We start from the raw sequence: 22,156 nt of genomic DNA on the forward strand, positions 1-22,156 counted from the left end.
TGGGTTGAAGTGGATTTTAAGGTTATCGCTGTCCGTTTGGGATTCTGAACCTGGGAATAGCTCTGTATGGTGATTTTGTTCTTAGGAACATGTCCGGACATTGATTTGGAGGTCCGTAGGTCGTTTCAGCATTAATTAGCGAAGTTAGGAAGTTGGGAGATTTTGGAAAGGTTGACTGGGAGTGGAATTTTTTATATCGGGGCCGGATCTTGATTCCGGAAGTTGGAATAGGTCTGTACTGTCATTTAGGACTTGGGTGCAAAATTTGAGGTCAATCGGACATAATTTAATAGGTTTCGACATCGGATGTGGAAGTTAGAAGTCCAATAGTTCATTAGGCTTGAATAGATGAAAAATTTGCAGTTTTGATGCTGTTTGGAGTGATTTGAGGCATTGACTAAGTTCGTAATGTGTTTTGGGACATGTTGGTATATTTGGTTGGGGTTCCGAGGGCCTCGGTGGATTCCGGATGATCAACGAAACGAGTTTGGACTTAGAAGAAGTGCTGAAGCAGTTATCTTCTGGTGTAACTGCACCTGCGAGGTTTTCGCCACAGGTGTGGAGCCGCAGAAACAACCAAGAGGGACGCAGATGCGAATTTTTTTTGGGTAGTGATAAGACCACAGATGTGATCATCTCGCCACAGAGATGGGACCGCACCTGCAGAGTGGGCAGCGCAGAAGCGTGGGCGCAGAAACGTGGGCGCAGATGCGCATGAGGACCGCAGAAGCGGCCAGCAACCTTGGCTTGGTTTTCTTGCAGGTGCGAGACTTGGAGCCGCAGAAGAGACCTCTCATCACAGAAGCAAAATTGTGTTGGGCAATGAGGATTATTTAAAAACGGGGGTTTGGCCCATTTTCATCTCAATTCGTCCATGGAAGCCGATTTTGGAGCACTTTTGGAGTGTCATCTTCGTCAACTATAATGTTGTAAGTGATTTCTTCACATTGTGAGTTAAATACATGATTTTTATATGGATTCAAGCATCAAAATTGGTAGAAATTAAGAGATTTTGAAAGAAACCTAGAAATTTGGTATTTTGGGATTTTTACCACGAAATTGGACATAAAATTTAAAATAAATTATATCTTTGAGTTCGTGTTGTTATGGGTAATGATTATCTTCGAATATTATCGAAATCCGGGCACGTGGTCCCGAGGCGTAACTTTATCGACTTTTCGAGTGGAGTTGAGAATTTACTTAAAAGGATTTATTACGAGTTTGGATTATATTTTTATTGGTTTGCATATTGTTTTGACTAGTTTTGGAGCGATGTACATCGGGTTAAGTTGTTAGAGAGGCTTTGGAGCCAGTTATGGAACTCCGAAGTGAGGTAAGTCTCCTGTCTAACTCTGTGAGGGGGAAACTACCCCTAGGTGATGTGTTTGATATGTGTTACTTGTTGTGGGGAATGCGTACGCACGAGGTGATGAAAGTCCGTACGTAGTTAGATTCATGTTATTGTACGGATAGACTTAGGTTCACACCATGCTAAACCTGTAGTATAGGGGTTGTCTTTACTCGTTTAATTCCTTTATTTTGCATTACAACTTGAGACTAGACTTGCATAGAATAATAGACTTTCCATTGTAGAGATTTGACGGGCTTCATGATTAGCTATGGAATAATTATAGTCTCCTTAAGAATTTATCTCGCATTGTGCGCCTTCATCAAAAAGCTTCCTTAAAGTTCATAACTCATACGTTTATTCGTGAGTGGGGTCAAGGACCCGTCAAAGCTTCCTATTCTAATGGGATCGGGCCGTCCGCCTTGGCGGTGTAATAGATACATCTATGGTTCATGTCGTTCGACCCTCGCCAATTCACACACTTTTATGGGATCAGGTCGTTCGCCTCAGTAGGATTATGTACGACACTCTCATGGGAGTGGGTCGTTCGCCTCGGCAATATAATAGATGTATCTATGGCTATGTACCATATTATGATGGGATCGGGCCGTACGCCTCAGCATTTCAATAAAATACTCCTATGGAATCGTGCGTAATATTCGTCAGGAGGCCAGTGCATCTGGGAATTTTCCTGATTTTAATTATCGCAATCTATCTGGTGAGATCCATTATATATATATTCTCCAATTGAGGAGGTAACTGTTAATTGAGAGTTTGAGTTGCGGTTGAGAGGAGGATTGCACCACATATTTACACTTGTTTATTTCATTTTTTACTGTGCCCTACATCTGTTTACTTCTTATTGTAACTGTCTAATTGGACCACTAGTAAGTGCCGATGTCGATCCCTCGTCACTACTTCTCTGGGGTTAGGCTAGATACTTACTGGGTACGCATTGATTTACATACTCATGCTATACTTGCTGCACATTTTTGTGCAGGTACATATATGTCGGGTGGTCTTTTGGGGGCAGAGGCACAGCTATTGCGACGACTTACTATGAGCTGCATTTCATGCTATGATCTGCAACCTGCAGAGTCTCCATCAGAGTTATTTATATTCTCTTGTCTAATTTGTATTCTACATAGATGTTGTATTTTATTATATTTCCTAGTTGATACTCATGCACTTGTGACACCGGGTTTTGGGAGTTCCTACGGGTGGTTCATTATTGTAGTTCGTGTAAATATTATCGTCTACCCTATAAATTTTGTTTCACGCTATTCAATTAATGAAATTTATGAGTCCAACATTTTAAATGAGTAATTAAGTTGATCAATCACCGTTGTCTTGCCTGACAGTGGTGTTAGGCGCCATCACGGCCTTTAGTGAATTTTGGGTCATGATAAGTAAATTCTTAAATTCAGGAGATATATTCGCGATTAGGATAGACATATTCTAGTTGACTTACTTGGTTATTATTGTAGGCGTTGCATATTCATTCTAGTTAATTTTGATTCTATAGACATATAGTATTAGGTTGGCTTGAACAGGCGATCGAGGCGTCGAAAGAACTTCGCGAGCAGTTTAGATCCAGTTAATGAATAAATTAGATAGATTAAGTAGTTGCATCAACCGGAAAAATGCAATTGGAGAGGCATTAATCACATAACCCCAGAATAACAAAAATACGGCAAAAACCTCGTGCGAACACCCGAACAATTCAACCAACAAGTCCACATGTGTCACAATCACAACGACACAACATGCCAATAATTGTCATCAAGACATAAACTCATAATTTCTCAGCGTAGTGCACAAGGACAAATCAATAAGGGAAAGGTGATGGCTGTCAAATATACAACATGAATTCAGCTAACCCAAATAGCAACAATCTCACAAATGCCCAACTTGGTAAAGTAAGGAAATAGGATCATAAATCAAGATCTCTAGCATGGAACATGATCTCAAGTAATCATCCAAGGTGAATACACGTAGTGCAGAGATCTCACAATCAAACAAGGCAATAAGAGAAACCTCAGGTCAAATTCGGTCATAAATTACAGATATGACCCTGTACGCATTTGTCACCTTGTATATACGTTGTTTCACACATATCACAAATAAGCAATTAAGCCAAATCCTAATGGGTAATTCCCCACACAAGGTTAGGTAAGATATTTACCTCAAAAGCCCTCAATCAATACTGTAAAAGTACTTTTCCTTTAAAATTCACCTCTGTTCGGCCCAAATCTAGCCAAAAATTATGTAATAACATCAAACAATGCAAGAAAATTCAATTAATAAAGTTAAGATCTTCACATATTTTTCAAAATGTCAACAAAAGTCAACCCTGAGGTATCCGGATCAAATCCTGAGTCAAGAGATAGATCTAGACTACCCATAACCCCACGAGTCCAAATATATATTTAATTTTCAACTTAGAGTCCAATTCGACTATCAAATCTCAAATTTTTATCTTTTAAAACATAGTCAAAAATCCCAAAAATTTCTCTTCCAATATCATGATTTAGATGATAAAAATTCATAATAATCATGTTATAATATCAAAATTGAGTCAAATTCACTTACCCAATAGCTTTGTATGAAATTTTATCCTAAAGATCACCTCCCACCTAGTCTAGGGCTCAAACATGTGATAAAATGAGACTAAGTCTCAAATTTCAATTATATGCCCAGCTGCAGAAGTCGCATTTGCGACCTTGGGATTGCAAATGCGACTATCGCAATTGTGACCTTTGGCTCACAAAAGAGAACCCTTCCAAGACCCCCCTCCCCAGAAGTCACAAATGAAGTATAATGTCCTCATATGCGAATCTAGCAGGCATCACAAATGCGGGATTGGTATCACAAATGCGGCCTGCCTCAGTCCGGCTCTTATCGCAAATGTGAGGCTAACTTCGCATTTGTGAAGCCTGGAACCTTAATCCCTCCATCACAATTGTGGTATATTCCTCGCAAATGCGGTCACCGCAAATGCGAACTGGTGTTCGCATTTGCAAGACCTGCAGCACCAGTAACATGAAACTCAAAGCCAAAGGTCCGAAACTTATTTGAAGCTCACTCGATCCCCCGGGGTTCCACGCTAAACCTTTACACAAGTCTAGAAACATCACACGAACTCGCTCACAATCTCAAAATACCAAAATAACATCCGAAACTACGAATCAAACACCAAAACACATCGAACTCACAATGAAACTCAAGAATAGATAAAATTACAGCCAAGCATCTGATTCCTACCAAACCAACTCAGAATAATACCAAACTTTACACACACTTCCAAATGCCAAAATGGGCCCTGAACCCGATAGCCATAAAGTCAACCCATGGTCAAACTTAGGAAATTTTTAAACCTTCAAATTGTCGACTTTCACCACTTAGACCCAAAACCTTCTAGAAACACCCAAAGAAAAATCTGGGCATAGGCCTAAGTTCAAAATCATCATCCCGACCTAACGAAACCGTCAAAGCTTTTATCCGAAGTCAAATATATAAAAGTCAAACTTAGTCAATCCTTTCTACTTAAAGATTCTAAATTAAGAATTATTCTTCCAAATCAAATGCCTAAATCAAAAACCAAAAGTAAACATAAATGCAAGTAGTAATACATTATATGAAGCTACTCAAGACCTTAAACCACCAAATAAAATGCAAATTCTCGAAACAACTGATCGGGTCATTACAATTGTACTTGTTTAACTGTTAATTAAACTCTACTATATTGGCATGATTTTGTGTTATCTGTCGACCTATTTGTTAAATTTAGCATTTTAAATGGCGTGAATGTGAAGCGAAGCGTTCTGTCTAACATGGGACAAAGCACAACTCTTGAGGCTCATTTTTTTTAGCAAATTATACTACTAGGCGGGTTGCCTAGTAGCTATTTTGTATAAATAACAAAAGAAAAACCATGTGTATTTAATTTTTAATATTTTATAAATTAATAAAATAAACTTATAAATAAGAAAATACATTAAAATTATAAAAAACTCAAGAAAATTATAAATTTAGTAGAAATATATATATATATATATATATATATATATATATATATATATATATATATATTATAAACATGATAACCTGGATTGGAATGACCCGACTGGTTGTTTTGAGTTTTAGTGCATCATTCGGCAGTTCGAGGCCTTGGGTAGCTTCAATTCATGCATTATGACTTGTACGCATAGTCGGAATTGAATTTTGGGAAGTTCGGAGTTGATTCGGATGGAAAATTCTCATTTTGGAAGCTTTAAGTTGGAAGAGTTGAGCAAGATTTGATTTTTGAGTAAAAAATCTTGGAATCAAGATTTGAAGGTTCCAATAGGGTTATATGGTGATTCCAGACTTGGGCGTATGTTCGATTTGAGTATCGGGTTGCCCAGGAGCATTTTGGCGCTTATTGTGGGAAGTTGGCATTTTGAAAGTTTTAGAATTTCATAAGTGTGGTTTGAAATGAATTTTGATATTATCGATGTCTGTTTGGGATTCTGAGCCTTAGAATAGGTTCTTATTGTGATTTATGACTTGCGTGTAAAGTTTGGCGTCATTCCTGAATGCTTAAGTATGAATCGGACGTGTTCATCGAAGTTTGAATGCTAGAAAGTTGAAAGAGGTTTCGATAATCGATTCGTAGTTTTGATACTGTTTGGTGTGATTTGAGGCCTCGAGCAGGTTCGTGTTATGTTTAGGGACTGGTTGGTGTGTTTCGGAGGGGCTACAGGTCTTTTCGCCATGTTTGGGTTGCTGTTTTTTTAAGGTCTGGTGTGTCCTTCTTCGCGTTCGTGAAGAGAGGGTCACATTCGCAAAGGTCTGTTGGGTATTTTGCCATTTGTTCGTTGCGTTCGCGATTAGGGGTGCGCATTCGCGAAGCCTTGTAGGATGCAGTGCTTTGTGATCGCAAATGGAATTATGCGATCGCGTAGTAGGGCAGGCAGGAGGTGGGCACCAGGAAATTGTTCTACGCGTTCGCGTGTTTAGCGTCGCATTTGTGAAAGGACGGAGGAGTTGATCACTGCGTTCACGACTGGTGCATTGCATTCGTAAAGAGGAGTTTTGGAGCTGGAGTATGATGCTCTTCGCGAACGTGAGGATAAGGCCGCATTCGTGAAGAAGGTCGGGCTGGGCAGTGTTGTTTTAAAACGGGAGGTTTGGCTCTCTTTCACTTCACTTCTTCGATTGGAGCCGACTTTGGAGCAATTTTGGAACGCCATTTCCATCGTCAATCATGAGGTAAGTGGTTTCTACACATTGTGAGTTAAATACATGAATTATGCATGGATTTGAACATGGAAATTGGTGGAAATTGTGAGATTTTGAAGAATACCTAGAATTTGGTATTTTTGGAGTTTGACCACGAAATTGGACATAGAATTAGGAATAAATTATATAATTGAGTTCGTGGTGTTATGGGTAATGATAATCTTCAAGAATTTTTAGAATTCGGGCACGTGGGCCAGAGGGTTGTCTTTATTGACTCTTCGAGGTGAATTGAGAATAATTATAAATTGTTAAATTATATGTATTGGAGTATATTTTTATTGATTTGCACATAGTTAGACTAGTTTCGGATCGATGAGCATTGGTTTGAGGTGTTAGAGAGGCGTGGGAGCCAATTATGGAACTTCGGAGCGAGGTAAGTCTCTTGTCTAACCTTGTGGGGGGAAAATACCCCCTAGGTGATGTAATTGTTATGTGCTACTAGATGTGCGTTCTACATACACAATAGGTGACGAGAGTCCGTAAGTAACTAAAGCATGTTTATGTCTGGGTAGATTTAGGACTTTATCATGTAATATTTGAATTATTTGACCTCATTCTGCTGGCTTAATTAATTAAAATAATTGGACATACTTATATATGCATATATATATATATATATATATATATATATATATATATATATATATAGGGTGAGAATGATCACCTTGAGTTGTTGGTAAGTTATTTGAGAAACGGTAAAGGTTATATTCACTTTGTACTCATGTATTGTATTGTAAACACGTGTCTCATAATTAGATAATTTCCTTCCTTTCTTGTGGAGTGAGCCGAACTCCTCAGCAGTATAATAGATGCATCTGTGGTTCGTGCCTCTCGACCCTTGGCGGTGTAGACATTATTCTGTATCGGGTCAACCTCGGCATAATCATGCATTATATCGCTGGCAGTCCGAATACTCACGAGATTATCTTTCCACTGATGCCTGAAATTTTTTATGGTATTCCTTATCCATTTGATACTGGCACTTGATACATCTGATCTGTTGAGGTAGAATACAAGACTGAGAAATTCATATTTTAAAAGAAATTTTTGGAAGATTATGTAACTTACAGATTTACCCCATTATTGTTGTGTGCTTCATGTCTGCTTATGATTTATTATATGGATTTATTGGACCTCTAGTAAATGTCGATGTCGACCCCTCGTCACAGCTTCTACGGGGTTATGCTAGATACTTAGTGTGTACGCGTTGATTTACATACTCATGCTACACTTCTGCATTAAGTGTGCAACATCTGACAGGTTCAATTGGTGGTTATCCTGGCGCGTAGGCGCAACTGCTGAGGAGACTTTACGGTGAACTGCATTCCAATCTATGTATTGTAGCCCACAGAGTCTTCATCATACTATTTACTTTATCCTGTCTTATTTACATTCTAGACAGATGTTGTATTATCATCGTACTCCTTAGTAAATGTTCATGCACTTGTGACACCGGATTTTTGGATGTTCTCGATGTTTGTGATTTAGCTTAGCATTTACACATTTTTATTATTTATTCTAATTAAAGTGTAAGTTTCCATGATTTTAATGTGTTTATTTCTTTATCCAATAAAATTCACAATTTTGAAAATAATAAAATGCATAGTCAAGTTGGTAGTTCACCATTAGCTTGCCTAACGACAATGTTGGGCGCCATCACGGCCTATAGTGAGTTTTGGGTCGTAACAGCTTGGTATCAGAGCTTTAGGTTCACTCGGGTCTCACGAGTCATGAGCAAGTCTAGTAGAGTCTTATGGATCGGTATGGAGACGTCTGTACTTATCTTCGAGAGGCTACATGGCTGTTAGGAGCACTTCCCTTCTTGATTCCTCATTGTGCGATTTAATTACTTTGAGTCTTATGCCTTTATTTCCTTCCTACTCAATCTTATGCGATGTGGAGCGTTAGTTATCAATTGGGCATCGAGGAGTTATAGTGGTACTGCAGACGTGGTGCAGGATTTTTTCCATGCGTATTCGGACAGGCTATTATTTTCACCGTGTGGAAGGGTGTTTTGTCGTTTCAGCTCAGTATCTGTATTTCCTATAGCTTCGTGGCTATGCACAGATTATTACGATGTCCATGCATTGTTATCCCACAGTGTTAGCGTAATAGTAGGGTGCTTATTTGTGTGTCGAGGCAGTGAATGACTCGAAGGGAGGATTTCTCAATGTGTGGTTTAGAGGTTCGACATTTAATTCCAGCGGAAGAAAGTCAATCGGATTATGGATGTTCAGGCTTTGGTTGATGGAGTAATAAGACTTGATATTCTCGAGCATGGTGGAATTCTCATTTGTGATGCGGTGTCGTCGTCTTTGTTTGAACACGTTAAGGTTCGTAAGTGTTATGGTCTTCTTTGATTTGCCTTCGGGGCAGGGGGTTGTGAAATGGTGCTTGAGAAGCGATTGTTAGAGATGGCGGTGTGTAGCGGTTTCAAAATCGAATCGGTATTTCTAATGCTGATGGCTCGAGAAAGATGATATTTGAGGAGGCTTAGAGTTGGTATCAATTATTACTTCAGGTGCTACAGAGATGGATTTTAATTTGAGGAAGTATTAGGGCAGCGAAGGATGGGGAAGGACATGGTGGGAGGTGTCTCGCAGTGGTTGAATTGCAAGCAGGTCAAGTATGAAAAGTAGAGGTCAAGAAGTTGTTTAACGGAGATGGTTTAACCGAAGTGGGAGTGACAGAGTAGCATATGAATTCTGTGGTAGGATAGCCACATGCCTTGAGAAAAGTTTGGAGCGATTTGGGAATCATGGTGGACAGTGACTAGGTCTATGGATTTTATTTGGAATGGTGGATACTATGCTAAGGAAGGTTGAATATGACAGAAGGAAGTTTTTTTGGAGTGTTTAGGGCTGTAAGAGTTTGATTATCGTTATGGTATACGACATGACTTTGAGTTTGGAATGTATTGTCGGACTTTTAGTTGATGTCAATGGGAAATGAATAGGCTTGTACAGCCAGAGCACGAGTATAGGCTCAGGAGGGTTTACTGATTTCATAGTAGTTGTAACCAGGGCAATGTCGTTTGAAGATGTCGAAATGGAATTCCACAGGTGGGTTATCTCTTGTTAGCTGGTTGCGTGATTTTGACGAAGTTTCTACGAAGCATTCTACTTACTACCCAGCAGAAGGTCGAATATGCGATTGTGGCTGATAATTCGAAATATTCATGAAAAGTTTAACAAGGGACTACGAGAAATTTGGCGGGTTGACCGTGCGAGATCATAGCTGTCACGACCCAAAAATCCCTCCGAAGGAGTTGTAATGGCACCTAGTCTCTAAACTAGGTAAGCCTAATATTAACTAAAATAACATTGATATTTGCCATCTTTAAATTCAATAACTCTTAAAAATTTACAATTTCCAAAACCGGTGGTACAAGTCACAAGCCTTTTTAAGAGTAGTTATACAAAATAAATACATCACTGCTCCGAAACAAAAGGAACAAATGAAAATAAGTACAAAAGAAGGTGACTCTGAGGCCCGCGAACACTGTAGCAGGTTTACCTTGAGTTTCCAAAGCAACGATCCGCAAAGCCACTAACGATCAATTACATGGATCTGAATAAAAATGTACAGAAGAGTAGTATGAGCACAACACAGCGGTGCCCAGTAAGTATCAAGACTAACCTCAGTAGAGTAGTGACGAGGTACAGTCAAGACGCTCACTGGTCTAACAACTTGTGCAATATAGCATACAAAATCAATAGGGAGCAAACAATAATGATGGCAACAATAATCAACCTGTGATGTAAACAGCAGTACAACAAAAACACCATAAATATTGCTCAACGAATTATGTATACAAGTGCAATAGATTAATCAAACCCTTCAAATATATTTCCTTCAAATAAGCATCTTTCGAATATAATTCTTTCGAGTGAAGGTCACCTTGTGATGCCTCATTTCATAATCATAAATAATATAGCTCTCAGCCCACTTTCATATATTCACGGCATCTCGTGACCATATTTCTATCATAGTCGCACTGGCAACTCACGTGCCATTAAATAAAATCATAATATTTTTCCCGGCACCTTGTGCCCACATATTTTTGTCTCACATTGAGCAACAACGTTCTCATGTTACTCAGTTCATAGGGTCCATAACCCAATACAATTAAGAATGTTTCACGGAGCCTCATTTACTTAACATGAAGTAGAGTACAACTTCTAAACCCATTTGTAACTCATCAAGAAAAGATGAAGTTATTTTTTTTAATCATTTGAATAAAGAAAGTACTATGTTTCAATTAGAATACAACATCGAATGAATTATTACTTTTACCATGGGATTTGATAAATTAACTTAGTAAAAATTTCTTCTTAAGTAAAGTACAACCTCAACGGTTTAAGGAGATTTGATTGAGAAACTAATTGAGTTAAAAATATAACAATTATTGAAATTTGAAATTTGAAATATTGAAATATATATAAAAAAATACGGCGAGGTATTGTAAACACTATCGATTCCAACACAAAGGATCACAGTAGTAAAGGAATCTAAACAGTTAAAATACTTGAATTGGTAACAACAATTACAACAGAGACAAAAGAATCACATAAGGAGTACAGCTCAACTCAGAGATAACGACCGGGGATCTCCCAGGATACCGTCCTGTAGTCCAAATGTAAATACTCGGGGATCTCTCAGTATCCTCCGCATATGAGCTGGGGATCTCTTGGTATCCTCAATATAAGTGCTGGGGATCTCTTGGTATCCTCAATATAAATGCTAGGGATCTCTTGGTATCCTGAGGATCTCTTGGTATCCTCAATATAAATGCTAGGGATCTCTTGGTATCCTCAATATAAATGCTAGGGATCTCTTGGTATCCCGAAGATCTCTTAGTAATCTCTTGATATCCCGAGGATCTCTTAGTATCCTTAATATAAGTGCAGGGGGATCTCCCGAGATATCGTCCCGTAGTCCCAAAGTAAACATGCAGGGGGATCTCCTGGGATATCGTCGCGTAGTCCCAAAGTAAACACACAGCAGAAACACCAGGAATACTCAAAAATAATGCAACAACCCAATCACAAAGAATTCCACCACCAAGAGTATGAACACACGACAATAAGAGAATCACGGAAAAACCAAGAAATGCAATAACCTTAACAAAACAACGAGACACAACAGGCACGTGATACCTACACTGGCAACCACAACAATTTGGACTCATAGCATATATACACGGAGTCATTGAGGAATTTACAATTTAGAGATAACAAAACGATAAGAAGAACAATCACTTCAATTAAGGCAATTAAGGGACAAGTAACACGTACGAATTAGAGGAAAGATAATAATATCATATGGAGCATATGGAGGCAATTTAAGCAATTAGGAAACCCAACCATAACGGGATACTTTCCACATAATGAGCATAAGGACATAAGAACCCTAGAGGCAAATTTCCGACAAATAAGTCCGAGCACACACTCATCACCTTGTATGCATGGACTACAATTAGCATACAAGACTCAAATTCTACGAGGTAGTCCCCCACACTTGGTTAGGCAAGATACTTACCTTTTTGAAGTTAGGCCGAATTCCAAAATAGCCTTCTTGATTGAATTGACCTTCTAACGGCTCAAATCCAGCGAAATAATTATAGAACTTCATTAAAATAATTGGAAATAATTTCAGATAATAAAATGTCGACTTGAAATTCGCATTACAAAGTCGACAAAAAGTCAACTCCCCGGGACCGCACCTCAGAACCCGACAAAATTTACAAAAACCGAATAACCATTCCGATACGAGTTCATCCATACAAAAATTATCCAATTCCGATACCATTTGGTCCTTCAAATCATCATTTTACATTTTTGAAAGATTTCACAATTTTTCCCAAATTTCATCCCAAATCACGAATAAAATGATGAATTCAATGATAGATTCATTTATTCTAGCCAAATCCAAGTTAGAATCACTTACCCCGATGAATTTCTTGAAAAACCTTCGAAAAATCGCCTCAAATCAAGCTCCCTAGGTCAAAATATGAAATAAAAACCCCCAAACCTCGTATTTATAATGTACCTTCCAAAAAAAATAATGTACCTTCCGGATTCCTTCACTACTAACCGCACAAGACCAGTGTTGACCGCGGTGGTGCACCGCGGACCGCACAAAAACCAGTGTTGTCTGCGGTGGATTTGACAGTAGTGACAGGATTTAGTATTTTGGCCATAACATTCTCTATAGATGTCTAAATGTCTATTATAATATGTTTCGGAAGAGTAGATTCAAATATCTACAACTTTCATATTTGAATTATCTCCAAATTCCTTGTAGATCAAAAGATAAGAGCTTTCAAAGTCGGACCACCAATCCTGCAGAACATTTTGATGTGCGGCCGCACACCATTTTGTGTGATCCGCACTGAGGTCCGCACACCATTTAGTGTGTTCTGCACTCCCCTCTGCGGTATGCATATTTTTAGTGCGGTCCGCACTCCCAAAAGTGCCAAACCCATCTCAGAGTTCCGAAATGCCTGGACTCGCTCGAAATTCACCACGAAACACACACGAGACCCCCGGGACCTCAACCAAATGCACCAACACATCCCATAACATCATTAAAATTTAGTCGAGCCATCGAATTACTCCAAACAAAATCAAAACACCAAATCCACCTCGGGTTCAAGCCTAAGGACTTAGGAACTTTCAAATTCCACAAACAACGCCGAAATCTATCAAATCAAGTCCGATTGACCCCAAATTTTGCACACAAGTCATAAATGACATAATGGAGCTATTCCAACTTCTTGAGTCGAATTTTGATCTCGATATCAAAAAGTCAACCCCTCGGTCAAATTTCCAAATTGCGACTTCTCATTTTTGCCATTCCAAGCCTAATTAAACTACAAACTTCCAAATAATTTTCCAGGCACGCTCCTAAATCAAAAATCACCATACGGAGATATTGGAATCATTAAAAATCCATTCCAGATTCGTTTACTCATATTTCACCATCCGGTCAATTTAATTCAACTTAAGCTCTCTTCTTGGAGACTGTGTCTCAATTCCTTTCAAAAACCTTTCCGAACCCGAACCAATTTACCCGACAAGTTACATAAGAACCAAGAAGCATGAATTTAGCAGTATATGGGGAGACGAGGTTGTACTTTTTCAAAATGACTGGTCGGGTCGTTACATTCTCCATCTCTTAAATAAACGTTCGTCCTCGAACATACTAAGATTATTCTGAGGTTTCAAATTTGATGTTTCTACTTTTACACATATACTCGTGGTTGATCCCATATTACCGCATTCGAAATAAGTTCGACAACACCATTTCAATTGAGATTATTTCCTTTATCCATATTTGTAAACTTTAAGACCAAATTTCTTACACTCCAGTCATCTCCATAAAGGTCCGATCTTCACATCAACACATGATATTAATCTCGATTGCCTATAGCAACTCGTGCCTTTGTACCCCTCAAATCCGGAGTGTTACATTATCCCCCACTCAGGGTCATTCGTCCTCAAATAATAAGTAAAGTCCGTCCTCAAACACATAATGTAACTTATCTCTTTCTTTGCACAACTCAATGTCCTAAATTTTTCTAACTCCCAAATTTTTCAGAAATTTCAGCAGAGTCTCCCCTGTAATTAGGCCTATCCACCTATCAGAGTAACACCAAGACAACTCCTAACTACACATCCACAACTCAACAATTCTCCACAATGTATATATCAATAACACTAATCTCTGCACTACAAGTACGATATTATCATAATGATATCTGGACATGAAACACATCATATGCATGACCTTAACCACATCTTTGGTTTTAATAGTTGTACATAATCGATTACAAAATTGCCAATTAACCTCATGTCAACAAGATCTTCTTTCAAACCTCCATTTACTAACAACGAGGCATGAAGACCTCATAATAACTTACCCAAATTAACGAGTCACATTTAACGCTACTTGGGCACTCATCATGTAGGCTAAAACTTAATAATTACAATACAATTTGGAAAATTATGCACAGAGATATTCATACAAGAATTTTCAAATAAGCCTCATAGTCATGACTCCCTATAAATACTATAGTACAAATTTTTAATTTCACAAGGGAGAATTTAAGCACATAAATTTTTCACCACAAGGACCTCATCCTTATATAACATCTACCGCAGCTTGTATCCCGGTTTAAATATTTCATAGCATATAAAAATGTGAGGATCTCGTCCTCAACTCTGAATCACAAGTATTTTGCACATTGTGCCAACTAAAATTTTCCATTTCCTTTCTTCCTTCTTTCAAATAATTTTCGTTAAAAAAATCACAACATACAATGATCCCACATACCGGTAGGGCATATAATTTACAACTGAAATCGAGTATTTAAAAATTACATCCAACTCATTGAATTGATTAACAAAAGTCACTTTTAGCCTGACAACTATTTTTAGTGACCAACACATAATAATAGACATAGCTATCTCCATATAATCTCCCAACAAAAGTATTCACATAAGTAAGTTTAAGATTATGAAGCTCACTCATGATTGCAGCATATTAGGAAGACTTGCCTCGATACTCAGAACCGAATCAAGTTAAGGAAATTGTTACTTTATAATAACTCGAGATCGTACTTGTAACGACACCATCTGGTGTAGCGGACACCATCTGGTGTAGCGACCTCAGCTATACCATAGCAAATATATCAATGGGTCGGGCCTCCACCTCTTAGGCACTATCTACCCGCTTGTCCTCCATCCCTAACTTGTAGTGTAAGTAGAGTAGTAATTGTAATGGAGTATGCGGCATGTGTACTCTCATGGAATAGATTTCTCCCAAGTCTGGGACAATTTCTCATGATGTTCCTAGTATCACCATATTCATAACAACCAATCTACGATCAAACTGCGCATACTGAATCTGTGCCGGATGACTAGGATATCTATTGTAGGAAATCCCATACCAGTGGTGCATTTAAAGATTACTGCCCCACGCGAGTGCCCTAATTAACTGGAGCACTATGAGTATTCTGAAATTGTTTCCATGACCCTATTGATACTGAAATGTAGAATTATTAAGGACGCGGGAATACCAAAAGTCCCATCATCATCCCATTGAAATCTCAGCTCTTAATTATATACAAGTTTCAACAAACCTTTCAATACCACATATATACAGCTCAAGCCAAAACTAATATAACATATGACCCCGCAATTTGATCGTTGATAGTGGACTCCCCTCACTTGGTGCGAAATCATAGGACACATTTCCAACGATCCACAATACTAACCTTCACCACTCGTATGACACCAGTCATAAGACACCTCAAGCCATTTACTTGGCACTTGTCATCCTCATGACAGTTAAACTCACTTCCTCCGGTGTCTCGCTTGCTAGTTGTACCCTTCGCTAAATAGAAATCTCATCTAAACCACATATCCTCTAATAAGACCAACTATTTTTAGATCTACATCCACCTGTGATGATTAGGCAACCAATTAAACATTCTTAAGATTGTATTTATCAACCAAATGTAAAAATCCGATGCACCCCCATGTGCACAACTGAAAGATCTCTTTGCACTTCCATATCCTTGATTTTGAACGACACGTGGTAACAATGGTTGAGCAACCCTGGCTCTCTTATAACACTTTTACGGTATCACAAACCATTGGCATAGTGCGCAATTCCATGCATGAGTGCATGCAAAAGAACATAAGATATATGCTTCAAGCTGAATAAATGTCGCACGATAAGGAATGAATGAAGTGGAAATTTTTTTCCTACTAGTTCTGTAGTCTCTCGAAGATAAGTACAGACGTCTCCGTACCGATCCGCAAGACTCTACTAAACTCGCTTATGACTTGTAGCACCTATGAACCTAGAGCCCTGATACCAACTTGTCACGATCCAAAAATTCCTCCGAAGAAGTCATGATGGCACCTAGTCTCTAAACTAGATAAGCCTAAAATTAACTGAAATAATATTGATATTTTCCATCTTTAAATTCAATAACTCTTAAAAATTTACAATTTTCAAAACTGGTGGCACAAGTCACAAGCTTTTCTAAGAGTAGTTATACAAAATAAATACATCATTGCTCCAAAACAAAAGGAACAAATGGAAATAAGTACAAATGAAGGTGACTCTGAGGCCCGCGAATGCTGTAGCAAGTTTACCTTGAGTCTCCATAGCAACGATTCGCAAAGCCACTAACGATTAATTACCTGGATCTGTACAAAAATGTACAGAAGAGTAGTATGAGCACACCATAGTGGTGCCTAGTAAGTATCAAGACTAACCTCGGTGGAGTAGTGACAAGGTACAGTCAAGACACTCACTGGTCTAACAACCTGTGCAATATAGCATACAAAAATAATAGGGAGCAAATAATAATGATGGCAACAATAATCAACCCGTGATGTAAACATCAGGGCAACAAAAACACAATAAATATTGCTCAACGAATAATGTATACAAGTGCAATCGATTAATCAAATCCTTCAAATATAAATATTCTTCAAATATAATTCTTTCGAGTAAAGGTCGCCTTGTGACGCCTCATTTCATAATCATAAATAATATAGCTCTCAGCCTACTTTCATATATTCACGGCATATCGTGCCCATATTTCTATCATAGCTGCACGAGCAACCCATTTGCCATTAAATAAAATCATAATATTTTTCCCGGCACCTTGTGCCCATATATTTCTGTCTCACATTGCGCAACAACGTTCTCAGGTTACTTAGTTCATAGGGTCCATAACTCAATACAATTAAGAATGTTCATGGAGCCTCATTTACTTAACATGAAGTAGAGTACAACTTCTAAACCCATTTGGATCTCATCAAGAAAAGATGAAGTTATTTTTTTTAATCATTTGAATAAAGAAACTACAATGTTTCAATTAGAATACAACATCGAATAAATTATTACTTTTACAATGGGATTTGATAAATTAACTTAGTATAAATTTCTTCCTAAGTAAAGTACAACCTCAACGGTTTAAGGAGATTTGATTGAGAAAATAATTTAGTTAAAAATGTAACAATTATTGAAAATTGAAGTATTGAAATATATGCATAAAAAATACGGTGAGGTATTGTAAACACGATCGATTCTAACTGTCACGACCCAAAATCCCAACCCGGTCGTGATGGCGCCTCTCGTGAGGACAAGGCCAGCCAATCAATAAAACAGTACATCTCTTTATAATTACTTAGCAGGAATAAGTCTAAATCATGGGCAATATAATCTTAAATGCGAAATAAACGTGATAGAACAAGGAAAACCATCCCAACTCAGCCCGAAATCGGGGTGTCACAAGTCATGAGCTACTACAGAGTTTACTAATATTTTACAAAGTCTGGAATTATCATAAATAACAAAGATAAGGGAGAAAATGGGGCTGCGGACGTCAACAGCTACCTCGTTACTCCTAGTCACCGCCTGGCCTGGAAAGAATCAGCGCTCATGAGCGAACTCAGCTCTGCCTGTATCTGCACACATGGTGCAGGGAGTAATGTGAGTACTCCGACCCAGTGAGTAATAAAAGTAACTACAGTCCGAAGATAAGAAAACCTAGTAAATACACAAAGTAAGCTAAAATCCAAATATGCAGCAACATATGGAACTGAGCAGCTAAACAACAGTATAGATACAAATACATGAATACAATGCAATGCATATGATGGTACATTCCCGTACACACTGCGGCGTGCAGCCCGAGCCATCCCTATTTATTTATCATCGACGGCGCTCACTGGAGGTGTGTACAGACTCCGGAGGGGCTCCTACAGCCCAAGCGCAATATCTTGGTCAGTCATTGTTACCTGACCGATCAGCCATTGTTACCTGACCAATTTATATCATACAGTGTCATTGTTACCACTGTTCAAATATATCATCCAGTGTCATTGTTACCAGTATTTCAAGTATATCACACAATGTCATTGTTACCACTGTGTCAAGTATATCACACAGTGTAATTGTTACCACTGTTTCAAGTCACTTTATAATCAGTCCAGAAAATAATATATTAAGCCCTATGGGCATTTACAAAACAGAAGTTCCCAGCCCGGAATACATTTAAAAATATCATTTAAGTTTTCAACACTTAGAATTATGGCTGAGTTTACAAAACAGCATTTAAAACCTTGGACTGAAATTAAATGATATGCAAATCATGCTAAGCAGTAATATCAATCCTCGAAGGATTTTACAAATCGGCACAAGGCCCCAAACATGGCATCATGCCTAGTAATATCAATGAAGTATGTGTATCAATCACCAGTATAGTATAAACATCACATGGGTGGACCAAGTCACAATCCCCAGTAGTATCCGACCCCGCACTCGCCATGGAGTACGTGTCACGCCTCAATATAGCGTTACGATGTGAAAGTCCGGGGTTTCAAACCCTCAGAACAACATTTACATCTATTACTCACCTCTAGCTCGCTATGCTCTTGCCTCTCTAATTGGCCTCCTCGTGTGACGAATCTGCCAAAAATCACACAAACCTCGATGAAGTTCGATTTCTAAAAGACGGGGTTTTAACCGTAGATATCTGAAATTCTCCCCTTAATGATACTATAATGATCCCATACAGTTATGTAACTTCAATCTACAATATAACACTCAATATGGCCAATATTAGTACTAGATCCCATAAATTATGCCATTTTGGCATATTATCAAACATCTTGTAGGTATAAATATTTACACCTCTTAACTATAGCATTGGTTCCTCCAACTATCACCATTAACCAACAATTCATCACATTATTATTCTTTAACAATTTATACTCCTAACATCACATGTGTGATCAACCATTCACACCCAAACCAACAAAAATTCCATCAAATAAATACCTCTAAATCCCTACCATGTTCATGTATTTAAATAGGGAATTTATGGCTTCCAACCACCATACAATAAGTTGTAATACTTGACTCATACTCATATTTCCATAATATATCCATATATGTGAGTCTAAGGTGTAGGATTTACCTTTTGGAAGAAATCTTGCAAAACCCTTCTTTGAGTTCTTGAAGGAATTTCTTGAAAATCTAAGGATTTTTAAGATCAATCCATGTTAATATAAGTGTTTGGGAGTAGTAATCAACTCAAAATACTCCATAAATCTTACCTTAGGAGTGCAATTGGGTGCCTTGGTCGAATTGGGGGTGTTGGGGAAGCCCTAGGCTTGAGAATGACTCAATTCCTCTCATTTCCGGTCTTTAGAGTACTTAAAAACCTTCAGTCGCGTAGTTTGCGCGTTGTTCGCGCATTTGTTCGCGCGTTTTGCTGAGCATTCTGCCTCAGACGCGCGAAATGCGCGACTTCGCGCGATACTTCGCGCGCTCTGACACCTGACCCGTGAAATGGTCATAACTTCCTGTATACACTTCCAAATGACGAACGGTTTGTTGCGTTGGAAACTAGACTCAAAGGGATTTAATTTAATAGGTTGTAGCTCACACAAATCTTTATATAACGAGAGATATTATTGTTCAAAGTCAGGTCTTGTGCGCACTCATTTACAACTTTCGTCTATTATGAAATTTCCAACTTCAAAAGTTCCCGTTAGCCATCCGAAATCATCCCGAGGTCCTCGGGACCTCAACCAAAAATACCAATACATCTATAATATTATTCAAACTTGTTCCAATTATTAAAACACCTCGACTAATACCAAAATTATCGAATTACACCGAATTCAAGTCTAAGTTCCTTTAAAACTTCCAAAACGCGTTTTCGATGAAAACTCGACCAAAATATGTCCGAATGACTTGAAATTTTGCACACATATCCAAAATGGCATAACTAAGCTACAGAAATTCTTGGAACTCCATTCCGACCGTCGGATCAAAATTTCATCTACCAACCGGAAATCGCCAAAATGAGCTAATTTCTTCACCGGACCTCCAAGATTAATTCCGATTGCCCTCATAGGCCTTAAATCATCCCCCGAAACTAACCGAATCATCGGAATTCAATTCCGAGCCCTCTAACTCACAAGTCAATGTCCGGTTGACTTTTCCAAACTAATTCTTCCTTAAAGAGACTAATTGTCCCATTTCATACCAAACTCGATCCGAATTGACTCAAATTCACCAAGTACACATATTGAAACATGAATAAGCATTTAACGGGGAATACGGGACGAAAATATAGGAAGCGACGGTTCGGGTCGTTACATTCTCCCCAACTAAAACAAACGCTCGTCCTCGAGCGTACCCAGAGTTGTCCTAGAAGCCAACCAAAAGCTGAATGACCTTATCAAGCATAAACTCGGAGATGATCCCACGTCACCCTATCTCACATGGGTCCGATAACGCATTGTAACCAAGATCACACAATCTAGTCTAGCCCATAAATCATAGAGCCACATTTCACCTTCTCGGAATCATACACAAGATCAGAACCTCACACCTACATTCAGAATAAGTTTGAACTAGCTGTAATAGACCATGCCTGCAACCTTAGGTGCAATTGTATGATATACCAATAACTCAAACAAATGCAGCAATAACTTCCATTCATAGCAGCTGCCCACAACAACCAAATACCCATAGAAATCTCTTATTAGCCAATGTCTCATTCCAACACTCTCATATACTGCCAATGATAATTGAAACACGCAATAAATCATAACCATTGCTCAGATCAACCATTCATGAGGCCATTTCTCCTCTAGCAATTATAGTAACATTTTTTTTAAAAACCGAACCTCGATATTTACCCATCAAACATGCTGAAATCAAATTCGTTCGTATTCATCAATGACCCCAATGATCACCTCGAATCCAACACACCACTCTGGTGATATGACACCTCAATACAGGCCTAAGCCACAACTTTCATAATACGCGCACCAATAAGAAACGGCCTGAACATACTCAAGTCATGAAAAATGACTCAAACGAAAGAGTTGTACCTCAAGCTCATCAGTACCATCAGCGGACTCAACAAGAACATGCCGCAATACTACCGAAATATCATCAGTTTAATAACATTACCTTTTTATGAGACATATACTCTCGTCAAGTCACTTTCAATTAGCAATACTATTTCCCCAATCATCCGAAGATCATTCGCCCTAATCATCTGAAGCCTTTTTTTGTTAATCACCTAGAAGAAAATCGCTACACATCTCATGTTCTGCATGATGTACATAGGTATTGTTCTAACTCTTACAATATTGACATGACGGATGAGGTATGCATAAATTCATGACCACTATCGAGACAACAATTCGTTGGTTCTATACTCCTGGCAAGAACTATCACCTCATTTTGAGCAAAATCATGGTCTTAGCTCCTTAATTTACTTCATATACTCAGATTGCACTAATCTCAAATTCAATGATCTCGTCTCACCCGGTACGAACTGCTCAGGCAGTAAGCCACCCCAGACATAATCAAAAGTCGCATATGATGCCTCAATATGCCAATAAGCTACCAATTCGAACGCAGTACAAAAGGACAACAAACTCTGGAAGGAATTACCAATCTCACACACTAATA

General features: G+C 38.4%; 1 long non-coding RNA gene across 1 annotated transcript; it reads right to left on the reverse strand.

Annotated features, from left to right (window-relative positions):
* Positions 1 to 17,852: 17,852 nt before the first annotated feature.
* On the reverse strand, positions 17,853 to 19,829 carry LOC142176770 (uncharacterized). Its single transcript, XR_012705562.1, has 4 exons — positions 19,777 to 19,829; positions 19,638 to 19,696; positions 19,075 to 19,126; positions 17,853 to 18,123 (listed from the first exon to the last, which is right to left on the reverse strand). It is a non-coding gene; the product is annotated as an uncharacterized LOC142176770 (long non-coding RNA).
* Between the last annotated feature and the right edge of the window lie 2,327 nt (positions 19,830 to 22,156).

The sequence above is a fragment of the Nicotiana tabacum genome, chromosome 22, assembly GCF_000715075.1.
Source record: "Nicotiana tabacum cultivar K326 chromosome 22, ASM71507v2, whole genome shotgun sequence".
Taxonomy (NCBI): Eukaryota; Viridiplantae; Streptophyta; class Magnoliopsida; order Solanales; family Solanaceae; genus Nicotiana; species Nicotiana tabacum.